The following is a 12,334-nucleotide window of genomic DNA, read 5'->3' as shown; positions in this document are numbered from 1 at the left end:
AAAATTCTTGGTGTTCGGTTCGTGGTATGAAACTTTCGTGGTAATGCTAGAACTCAAAGTGCTAGAGTTTTTTGAATTCAGGGGATGTCAGCCAGGCATCCAACATGCAGGGTATGGACAGCAGGTAGCGTGTTGGGATGCAAAGGCGTTGAACGGAAGCCTGGTGGGAGGAGATGATGGCTCTGAGGAGTTCAAAATCACGAACGTCAAATAGCTAACGACGGTCGAGATTAAGGGGCGTGGCGCGCCATAGAGGGCGCCACCGAGTTGAGAGGACTTGGGTGCGGCAGCAATCCTTGGTGGGGAGAAGCGAGATGATCTCCCCAAGGATGGCGTCCGGGAGATCGATGATGCGGTCCACCCGAGATTCTACAGGTTCCTCGGATCCAGTGAGGGCCTGCTTCTTCTCCCCGCGCTGCCGGGTGCGGGATCTACAACCGGCGTCCCTGCTGGCAGGAGCCTCATCTTCTTGGTGCTGGGGCCAGCCGACTCCATTTTCCTTGCAGGCGTCGCGCTGATCTCACGGGTTTGAGCAGAGTAGCCAGAGATGAGCCTAGTGGTAGTGCGAGTGGGGAAGATGTAGGGCCGTGGTTTTATGTGGGAGTGGAAAAGGAGGAGCAAGCGTTTTCTGTACGAGTGAGGAAGAAGGTGAGCGGGGGTTTCTATACGAGTTAGAAAGATGGGGAGTGGGGGGAATTGGGGGGCGACGGAAGTGGGAGAGTCCAGCGAGCTGCAGTATAAGTGGATGCGAGGAGGAAGGAGGGTTTTTCTGGGATCGCCCCCTCTTCAAGAAATATGGGCTTTTCCTTGCAAAAAACAAAAACAAATGGGCTTTAACATGGATAGGCTTTTGTATCGCCTAATCGGCTGCCCGTGTTTCGTACTGGAGGGCCAGAACACTAGAGGCTAGAGACACTCTCTAGCTCTCCAGCTTATTTCCCATTCGAAAGAAAAAAAGAGACGCCTCCAGCTTAATTATGGCTCCTCATTGGTAACATTTTTCAACTTGAAAAAAAGTTATAGCTCCTTTTCAAGCAGGCTTGGCATCCACCAATTAGAGGATGGTGTACTGGATGCAGACATTCACATTGGTCGTAGCACGGCAAAATGAGGGGTCAAATAACATGCCAACAATATACATAGATTGTAAAGGTTGACACGCTAGTCAACATTCATGAAAGTATTAGTGATCGACTAGAGGGGGGTGAATAGGCGATTTTTATGAAAGTATTCAAAACATGGAAGTTTCAAAGACAGACGATAGAAATGAACCTATTACCATGCAGCGGAAGGTAGACTACACTAAGCAAGCCATAGTCAAGTATTCAATGAAGTGAAAGCACAAAGACTAATAGCAGCTAGGCAGTATAGATCAGGATGGAAGATAGTATGAAGCCAATCAAAACAAGAAGTCACATAGTGAAGACAAATAGATAATGCAAACAGGCAATGACTTCACAAGGACCAATCTACAAATAAAGAGATGGGAAGGATAGAACCAGTGGCTCGTTGAAGACACTGATTTGTTGGACCAGTTCCAGTTGTTGTGACAACTGTATGTCTGGTTAGGGAGGCTGAGATTCAACTCAGAAGACCGTGTCTTCACCTTATTCCCCTTGAGCTAAGGACACCCAGTCCTCACCCAATTACTCTCGTAAGTCTTCAAGGTAGACTTCCAAACCTTCACAGACTTCGTTCACCGGCGATCCACAATGACTCTTGGATGCTCAGAACGCAACGCCTAACCGGCTAGAGGATTCACAGTCCTCAAGTGTAATAAGTCTTCAGATCACACAGACAGGAAGACTTCAGTGATGCCTAACACTCTTTGGATCTGGGTGTTTAGGGCTTTGTCCTCGCAAGGATTTCTCTCTCAAAGGCTTCGAGGTGGGTTGCTCTCAAACGACAAAAGCCATGCACTAACTCTGAGCAACCAACCAATTTATGGTGTAGGGGTGGGCTATTTATACCCACTAGGCAACCCAACCTGATTTGTCTGAAATGACCCTGGGTCACTAAGGAACTGACACGTGTTCCAACAGTCAGATTTCAAACACACACGGCAACTTTACTTGAGCTACAAGCAAAGCTGACTTATCCAGCTCTGGATAAGATTTGCTCTCATTGTCTTCGCTCGAAGACATAGGATTTTGGTTAAGCATCACTTCAGTCATTCTGACTGGTTCACTTGGACCCCACTTAACAGTACGGTGGTTCCTATGACTCAACAAAGAAGAAAAAGAACGACGAAACAACTAAGTCTTCGCGCTCCATAGTCTTCACGCGATGTCTTCTCTTGTCATAGTCTTCAATGTGAATGTCTTCACATACCACCTTTGACTTCAATGTCTTCATACATTTTTAGGGGTCATCTCCGGTAGGAAAACCGAATCAATGAGGGACTTCTACCTGTGTTATCCTGCAATTCTCACAAACACATTAGTCCCTCAACCAGGTTTGTCGTCAATACTCCAAAACCAACTAGGGGTGGCACTAGATGCACTTACAATCTCCCCCTTTTTGGTGATTGATGACAAACTGGTTGAAGTTTTCAACGGGGATAAAAGTATGTGAAATTGTAAAGGATTTAAGTATTGTCTTCGTAAGTAGCAGAAAGGCTCCCCCTGAAGATGTGCATATAAGTATTTTGCTTTTGAATGCAAATGCACATGGCAGGTTGTACTTGCGGAGCTCCTCTTCTACTTATGAAGACAATTCATCATGCATGAAATGATATAATGAAGATAATGACATGCATAATGAAAAATGGACGTCTGCAAAATGACTTCGTGCGGAATTTATCGTCGCACATGCGGAATTTATCATCACATCACATAGTGTCGAAAAAGGTAGCAGACGACCATCAAGTTTAAGTGTTACAACTCAAAACGAACCAAATGTTTCAAAAGCGAGAGTTGTAAGCACTTGGCAAAAGTAGCAAAAAGTAAAGCAACCACCCATATGGACCCGCTTGAAGACTATCAACTCATATGCTTCTCCCCCTTTGTCAGTAATGACCAAAAAGGTTTGAAGACATAGAGCTTCTACTCGTTCCCATGAGGAGTAGGCGAAGCAGCAGGGTCGTCGTTGAGGTCCGGTGGTGCAGAAGAACTTGGTGCAGTGTCGAGACACGCTGAAGGTGGAGGTGGTGAAGTGGCATCATCTTGATCATCGATAACTCTGGCATTCACGGTTGCAGCTGAGGAAGAATAGTCAGAGTCTTCAAGGGAGGGAGTCCGACGCAAGTGAGCATTCCTTGGAGGAGTGGAGTCAAACTTGAATCTTTCTATGAAGCCATCGTCTTGAAGATCTTCTTTAGCAGTGAGCAAAGTCAAACTCTTCCAGGACCTTCGAGAAGTTTCATGTGTAACAAAGGCATTCTTGGTGGCAAGATTGTGAATGCGATTGACGTCCACCAAGAGGCTTTGCATCTGACGCTTAAACCAGTCATGATCCGTATCCTGTTTCTGATGTAGTGCAACGAGAAGCTCTCGGTTATTGAGAACACGAGATCGCTTCTGAGGCCTTTGGGAAATGGTGCATCCAGTTACGTCAGTTTGGGCGCGAGGGGCACGTGTGTTACCAGCCAAGGGATAAACACAAGAGACTGCCTGAACTCCTTCAATGGGTTGGGTGAAGCTTTGACGATTAACTTGTGAAGATAGATTGGATCCTTAGCAGGCTCTGGGTAAATAGCTTCAACAGACAGATCAACCTCTGGCAAGAATACAAAATGATTGCACGCAGATGGCTGATAGTTGGAGGCAGAGTGAAGCTTGATAAGGCGCATGACCCATGGAGCATAGAATTTCAGACCAAAAATGTAGGAGCCAGATGTAGCCAACTGCTTGATGAAGAAGTCTTGAGAATTGAAGCTTATGCCATTTAAGATATAGAAAACCAAAGTCTTCATTGCTCCTTCAAGCTTCACTACAGATGAATGTCCTTTGACAGGCCATAGAGTTTTTCTGATGATATGGTAAATGGTGTGGGGCAGATACTCTAGGTCTTCAACAAGGAATTCGGTTGGGTATTCAGCATCGTGATGCAAAGGCTTCATCATGCTCAGCATTTGGCTCATGTTGGATTCTGGCTGCTGGAAAATGCTCTCCAAAGCATTCCGATGTTGTTGACAACCTGGTTCATAATATTCGCCAAGAGTGGGCAGGGCTGTGAGCTCAATGATCTCTTGGGATTTAGCTTCATGATGAACATCACCTGTCATCCACTCAAGGATCCAAGTCTTTGGATCCCTGTTATATCCATGAATGTGGAGGGTAGCACAGAATTGAATCAAAAGTTCTTCATTCCAGTGTTCCTTTGCAGTCACAAAGTTGAGCAGACCCGCATCACGGAAGCAGTCAAGGGCTTCTTCAAGGCATGGCAGTCCAACAATGGCTTGACAATCAAGATGCATATGAGGGAAGATGCATCCATGATTGTACAAGATGCATGAATAATAGCTTCGCTGCTGATAACTCCAGAATCGGTCCGAAGAGATTCTTGGCCTTGTGTAGGGGTTCTTATTACTGTTGAAGAATGTGTTGTGTGCCTTGAATCCATTTAGATTAAATGATCCTGGTGAAGTTGCAGTACTTGGAAATCGTGGTAGCCTTGGCTTTGGCTTCTGGACCTGAGGCCTGTGCTCCACATGATAGGCAAATTGAGCTCCGGGAGCAGGCGGAGGAACCAGAATTAGCCAGCAGATGGTAACAAGATGTCCATGATCATATGCTTTCTCAATGGTGTGTGGCCTTGGAGGAGGTACAGGAGCAGAGGCATTGGCTTCAGGCAGCGGATTTGCTTCGGGTGCTGCATTGGCTTCAGGTGCATTCACTTCTGGCACCACATTAGCTTCAGACACCACATTAGCTTCAGCCATGACAACGTCATTGGCTTCAGTGTTGATGTTGGTGGCCGCCTCAGTATTGGTAACCTCCACTTCAGGAGCTGGAGGGTCGGACACGTTCTCCTCGAGAACAACTTCAAGGTTGGACGGGGGTGTACCAAAATGGTCTTCTTCTCTTGGTTCTTCTTCATGGTCATCGGCTGATGCAGCCGGAATATCTTCAACCGTTTTGGCTTCAGATTTAGGGATGTTCGTAGTAGGAGAGGCTTCAGGAAAGACTTCGCGTGAAACGGATTGGTGCTCTTCTCCTTCTGGAACACTTGACAATGTGACCTATGGCCTTGGTCCTTTGCGAAGCCTGCGTAATGCTGGCGACGCCTGTGGAGATGGAGTTGGTTGGGCCTCAAAGTCTTCACTGTCAATCACCGGAGTGGTGACTTGAGGTGGGGGAGTGACTGGGGTTTCTTCAGCATGAGGGGATTCTTGAGGGTGATCAGCCCATGAGTCATCCTGAGCAATTGGCGTCAATGGACGGCCAATGCTGATGAGTTTGTTGTTCGTGAGAACAGGTGATGATACCAAATTGTGCTCGATCTGAGGAAGGACTTCATCATCTTCAACATTGTCGTGAGGACCAATGTCTTCAATTGTGGTGGGGTCAACAGCTGGATTCTCTTCAGCTTCAGGAGCCTCTGTGCAAGCAGGCTCATGAACTACCAAACAACGTTCTTGATGTGCAGAGGAAGGACGAGCAACAGAAATTGGCTCGACAATAAGGGGCTCTATGGAAGCAGCCCGGTCTCTCTTCTTTGTTTTTCTTTTCTTGGTTGGGGGAGCATCATCAGTGGTGGCTTTGGTCTTGCACTTTCTAGCTTCGGCTTCAGCTGCTCTAGTTTTCTTGAATTCTGAAGCCACTGTGGGGACCTTAGGCTTCGAGCCTGTCATACTGGCTGGGAAGACAATGCGAGGTTCTCCTGCCTTGATGCTTCTGGTTCTGCCACAGCTGACTTCTTCTTCTTCTTGGCAGCCATTCTGGGGTCGATGCCTGGTCGCCCCAAAGCCTTGCATTTTTCAGCTTCATTGTAGCCTTGAACACATTTGGCAGCAAGATTCTTCATGCGATCATGAGAAACTTTTGCTTCTTCTCGTTTCTTTTGGAATGCCTCCTTGAGCTCATGCATCATGACCTTGAAGTTTTGAATGTCTTCAACATTGAGCTTGGCCATGTGCTTCTTGAACTGAGCCTTTTCATAGTCAATCTCGTGCTTCAGCTCAACAATCTTCTGGGCAAGAGCCAGCTCAGGAGCAATGGCTCCATGGAAGGAGACGCTGAGGCTAATTGGAAGCTGAAGATCATCAAAACTGACATCTGGGCTATCAAACCACTCATCAATAAACTTGTACAGGATCTCCACATCAAAGAGATGAATATCATTGAAGATTTCCGCCTCTTGCTTGCTCTTTATCAATTGCTCTAGAGCATCATCCCCAAGATCTTCGTCGCTGGATAGATCAATGGTGTCATTCTCTTTTCTCAAAACAGCAGCATGAGTCAGTGCTTGACCAGTGGGTTGCATGGGCTTTTTCAATTTGTCAGACTTGTAGATGCGTGAGAGATCTTCAGACTGCACACTGACTTCAGGAGGTGCAGTGGCTAGAGGCTTCGCCCGTGAGACCTTTGGTGCAGAAGAGGGCTTTGAAGCCTTTGGTTTCTTTTGCTTCACAGGCTAAGGTGGTGCAGGTGCTTCGTCAGAATCAATGTCATCTGCAGAGTGGTCCACGGCTGCCCCTTGAACCTGAATGTGAGTGATGCGACCGTCTAAGTTGTAGAAGGGCCCAATAAGATTGGGTTCAGCTTCGTGTGTGCTGTCAGCTCGTGGTGCAGAGGGGCCTGGGTTGAAGTCTAATCCCAAAGACTTCTTGTTTTCCTTGGTTGAGTTCTTTGCAGCCTGATAGTTGCGCTTGAACACATTATCTTCACGACACCATAACAGAGAAGATGGGTCGGCATTAGCAGGCTGAGGTCCACGAATCATGTAGGGGTAGAAGCCTTGAGCAATAGCTTCAGACTTCGACTTGGGCTGAAGACCTTTGTATATTATATCTCCCCAGGGTCCCTTTAAGGCATTCTTCTCAGCATACTCCTTGGTGACGAATATGTACTTGAACCATTCCTCTGCCCAATGTCTTTGAATCCATTGGATTCGGTTCTTGCATTCTCCATAGGTTTCTTCTGGATCTGACTTGTATAACTCATAGAGATCCGGTGGCAGGTCCTTAGCAGTGTTTCCACGGTGTTGTCTTCCGCCCTTCCTGACCGATTTTTGAGTTGTCATGAAGTTTAGACTGAAATTCTTCAACACTGTTGAAGTCTTCCGTCTACTGGTCAGACAGGAACTGGCTTCAGGAGAATTTATGTGACGCTGTAAGAACTCTGCAAATGAATGCAGGCTATGAGAACCAAGGGATTCTCCCACGGACATGTACCTGTGACAGCATTAGAGATGAGAGGGAAGGGGAAGAGGTCATATGCATTCTCAGAAGATTTTGAAGATAAATCAGTTTAGAAGACATTGACCTCATAGTGCGAAGATATTCACTCATATGTAGAGAGTTTGTTCCAGATTTGTATGAATCCACGAATAAGTACAAGTGAGGAATCTAACTACTTTCTAAAGCATAAGTGAACATACTAGGCATGCTATAAGATGCAGAACGAGATACATCCAACTTGTAGGAACAGAAACCACTTGTGGTTGAAAAGGATGAATCTATCGGATCAAAAGGACCGTAAAAAGAGTTTTTATTTACCACACGAGGAACTGCTAGACAGAGTGGGAGAGGAGGCCGAGCAGTTCGATCTTTCGTGTCCTAATTTGGCGACGGAGGACACCTACGGCGACGGTGGAGAAGACGATGTCCGCGGCCGGCGTCAGGACGGCGTCCGTGAGGTCGCGGCAGCTAAGCGCTTCATCGCCGGCATCGTTGAGGGCTAGCGATGGCACTATGGTTTGTGCGAGAGTGGAAGAAGAGATAATGACTGGGGTGAGGCGTGTATTTATAGGGACAGGGGCGGCACAGTGTTATTACATAGGTGCCCCTGGCGGTTCACATCTGAAAGACACATGGCGATCATGCAACACATTAGAGGTTGTTCCACGTTCCCATGCATGTCTGGATTGTCGGGTGGTCGTTCCCGCTTCTCCGGTTTTCAGGCAAAAAGGATTAAGCATTTAAAACAGATTTAATGTTTATCTCTGTATCTTCTACTGACAAGGGCGCAGCGAAGACATTCGACAGTTTCAATAGAATGCATATGATTTGGATAGATAGACTTAAGACGGGATCATAGAAAGGTCAGGGTCCGATCACATTCACTTAGTTCAAAAGATTCAACTAGAAGACATAGCTATAAGTGAATGTTGTAGAGGACAGAAACCAAATCAGTACATTGAAGATAAACATGAAGCCATGTTAACAATGAAGACAAACCAAATGCGAAGACTTTGCAAATGCAACGCCAACAGAAAGTATTCCAAACAACAGTTTGGTGGTGGTGTTACCCACCGTATAGGAAATATTAGACCCAGACACGGAACACAATTATCGTGGCGCTTCCAAAATCAAATTCCGCGTTAATGTATTCACACTTAGAGTGTAAGTCTTCATTAGTTGAAGATATAGGTTACTTCGTGTGTTTTCACATCTAAGTCATCAACATGCATCAGTGTTAGGATGTGTGCATGATCACATGACATTTGAGGATTCCAAGATATTTAGCTCACACCGCAACTTGCAAAACCTTTTCTCATCCAAGGGCTTTGTGAAGATATCTGCCAGTTGCTCTTCAGTGCTGACGTGAATGATATCAATATCTTCCTTCAGGACATGATCTCTGAGAAAGTGATGACGGATCTGAATGTGCTTTGTCTTCGAGTGCTGAACTGGGTTGTTGGCGATCTTGATGGCGCTTTCATTGTCGCAGTAGAGTGGCACTTGCTTCAGATGAATGCCATAGTCTTTGGTTTGCTTCATCCATAGAAGCTGAGCACAGCAAGATCCAGCAGCAATGTACTCAGATTCAGTAGTGGAGAGAGATATACAGTTCTTCTTCTTTGAAGACTGAGGGAGTCCTAGATTAGGGGGTCTCTGGACAGCCGGACTATATCCATTGGCCGGACTGTTAGACTATGAAGATACAAGATTGAAGACTTCGTCTCGTGTCCGGATGGGACTCTAGTTGGCGTGGAAGGCAAGCTAGGCAATACGGATATGTGTATCTCCTCCTTTGTAACCGACCTTGTGTAACCCTAACCCTCTCCGGTGTCTATATAAACCGGAGGGTTTTAGTCCGTAGGACAACATACAATCATACCATAGGCTAGCTTCTAGGGTTTAGCCTCTCTGATCTCGTGGTAGATCTACTCTTGTACTACCCATATCATCAATATTAATCAAGCAGGACGTAGGGTTTTACCTCCATCAAGAGGTCCCGAACCTGGGTAAAACATCGTGTCCCCTGCCTCCTGTTACCATCCGCCTTAGACGCACAGTTCAGGACCCCTACCTGAGATCCGCCGGTTTTGACACCGACATTGGTGCTTTCATTGAGAGTTCCTCTGTGTTGTCGCCGTAAGGCTTGATGGCTCCTACTATCAACGATAGCGATGCAGTCTAGGGTGAGACTTTTCTCCCCGTACAGATCTTTGTGTTCGGCGGCTTTGCACTGCGGGCCAATTCGCTTGGCCATCTGGAGCAGATTCAAAGACACGCCCCTGGCCACCAGGTCAGGTTTGGAAGCTTAAACTACACGGCTGATATCTGCGGAGAATTGATCTTTGACGGATTCGAGCCTCTGCCTTGTGCGTCACGCGGTCACGATGAGTACAATTTAGCTCTACCATCAGACAGTGTTAAAGAGATCGCACCGGTAGCCTCTCCGAGCCTCAATTCGGAGCCAGTTGCGCCATCCATGGACGAGTGGATAGACCCCGTCACGGAGGCCGTATCCTCAGCGGTGATCGAGCCAAATATCGACCTTACCCTTCACAAGAGCCGTGTTGTTAAACTGTCGGATCCTTCTCTGGCCACGAACTCCGAACCGCCTGCGCCCGTTCCTATCAAATCTGGCTGGGCGCCGATCATGGAGTTTACCTCCGCGGATATCTTTCAGCACTCGCCCTTCAGCGATATACTGAACTCATTAAGGTCTCTCTCCTTGTTAGGAGGATCCTGGCCGAACTATGCCCGGCAGGATTGGGATGCGGATGACGAAGAAATTCGCCGCCCACCCACCACCCACTTAGTAGCCACTGTCGATGACTTAACCGACATGCTCGACTCCGACTCCGAAGACACCGATGGTATGGACGACGATGCAGGAGACGAACAGGAACCACTGCCCACAGGGCACTGGATTCCCACTTCACCACATGCCGTATACATGGTGGACACACCAAAAGAAAACGATGACGAGGAACGGAAGGACGCAATGAAGGGTTGTTCCCTCGAGAAGCAGTCAAAGCGGCAGCGTAAGCGCCGCCCCAAATCCCGCCTCGGTAGAAACAAGGATCATACAGACCCAACGTTAGAGCAGGGTGAACCACTGTCGGACCACGGCAACACGGAGAATCAAACCGAACAACCCGACTTTGTCAAAGATAATAGTCCAGACGACATCACACCGGACAGACACCCGGAGCAACAGAATGCCCACCGCGAGGAGTCTAAAAAAGCAGAAGCAAAGGCTCAGACACACTCCAAATCAGATGGAGTAAAGTACTCAACACAGCAGCGAAGTACGGCGGTAATCGTCCCACCAAGAGCTACCCGAAGCGGAAGTTGCTACCTGAATTCGATGAGGAGGCCTTAGATCCCCCACAACCAAAAATCAAAACAACCATCTGGCCGGATAGGCGACCTAACGGCCAACATAGAGTGGCAAACAACGCCGCACATAAGCCAATACGCGATCCATGCAAGGGCTCGCATCAAAAGGACGGCGCAACCAGATCCATCTATGGACCACGTAAGCGTGCTCCAGCATACAATGCAACACAACAAACATCCGAACAACACGGTACACCCAGATACAGGGGTGCCGCACACCCCCTATGTTTCACCGATGAGGTGATGGACCATGAATTTCCAAAGGGATTCAAACCCGTAAACATAGAGGCATACGACGGAACAACAGACCATGGGGTCTGCATTGAGGACTATATCCTCCATATCCATATGGCTCGAGGAGATGATCTCCATGCCATTAAGTATTTACCCCTCCAACTCAAAGGGCCAGCTCAGCATTGGCTTAAAAGCCTCCCCGAAAGCTCCATTGGAAGCTGGGAAGAGCTCGAAGACGCTTTTTGGGCAAATTTTCAAGTGACTTATGTCCGACCTCCGGACGCGGACGATTTGAGTCATATAACTCAACAGCCCGGAGAGTCAGCCAGAAAGCTTTGGAACAGGTTTCTTACTAAAAAGAACCAAATAGTCGACTGTCCGGACGCCGAAGCCTTGGCAGCTTTTAAGCATAGCGTCCGTGACGAATGGCTTGCCAGACACCTCGGCCAAGAAAAGCCGAGAACAATGGCAGCATTAACAAGCCTCATGACCCGCTTTTGTGTGGGTGAGGATAGCTGGCTAGCCAGATGCAGCACCAGCGACCCCGGTACATCCGAAGTTAGAGATGGAAACGGGAAATCAGGGTGCAACAACAATAACAAACGCCGAAATAAAGAAGACAGCCCTAAGAGCACGGCAGTAAACGCCGGATTTAGAAGATCTCGGCCAGGTCAGCAAAAGTCACCCTCTAAAGGTGCCAGAGACGAACTATCCAGCCTAAACAAAATTCTGGACCAAATATGTCAGATCCATAGCACCCCTGGTAAACCCGCTAATCATACCCACAGAGAATGTTGGGTCTTCAAGCAGTCCGGCAAGCTCAACACCATACAGAAGGGGGAGGATACACCAAGCGAAGATGAGGATGAGCCTCTCAAGCAAGACATTGGGGAACAAAAGAAATTTCCACCAGAAATCAAAATAGTAAACGTGTTACACGTGATAAAGGGGAGAAACAAAGCGGCACTCCCAGAAAAATATGCCCAAGGGCCTATCACCGCAGAGTCCTGCCACTGGTCGTCTCAACCGATCACTTGCGACCATCGGGATTACTCAGCAAGTATCCGGCGTGCAGGATGGGCTGCCTTGGTATTAGACCCAATAATTGACGGATACCACTTCACACGAGTCCTGATGGACAGTGGCAGCAGTCTAAACCTGATATACCAGGACACAATCCGCAAAATGGCGATAGACCCAACAAAAATTTGCCACAGCAATACTACCTTTAAAGGAGTAACGCCAGGCCCAGGGGCTCATTGCACGGGCTCCCTGCTACTAGAGGTTATATTCGGCTTCCCCGATAACTTCCGTAGTGAACAATTAACCTTCCACATTGCTCCGTTCCAAAGTGGCTATCAA

Source organism: Triticum aestivum, chromosome 5A (genome assembly GCF_018294505.1).
Source record: "Triticum aestivum cultivar Chinese Spring chromosome 5A, IWGSC CS RefSeq v2.1, whole genome shotgun sequence".
Lineage (NCBI taxonomy): Eukaryota > Viridiplantae > Streptophyta > Magnoliopsida > Poales > Poaceae > Triticum > Triticum aestivum.
This window is presented reverse-complemented; position numbering follows the sequence as displayed.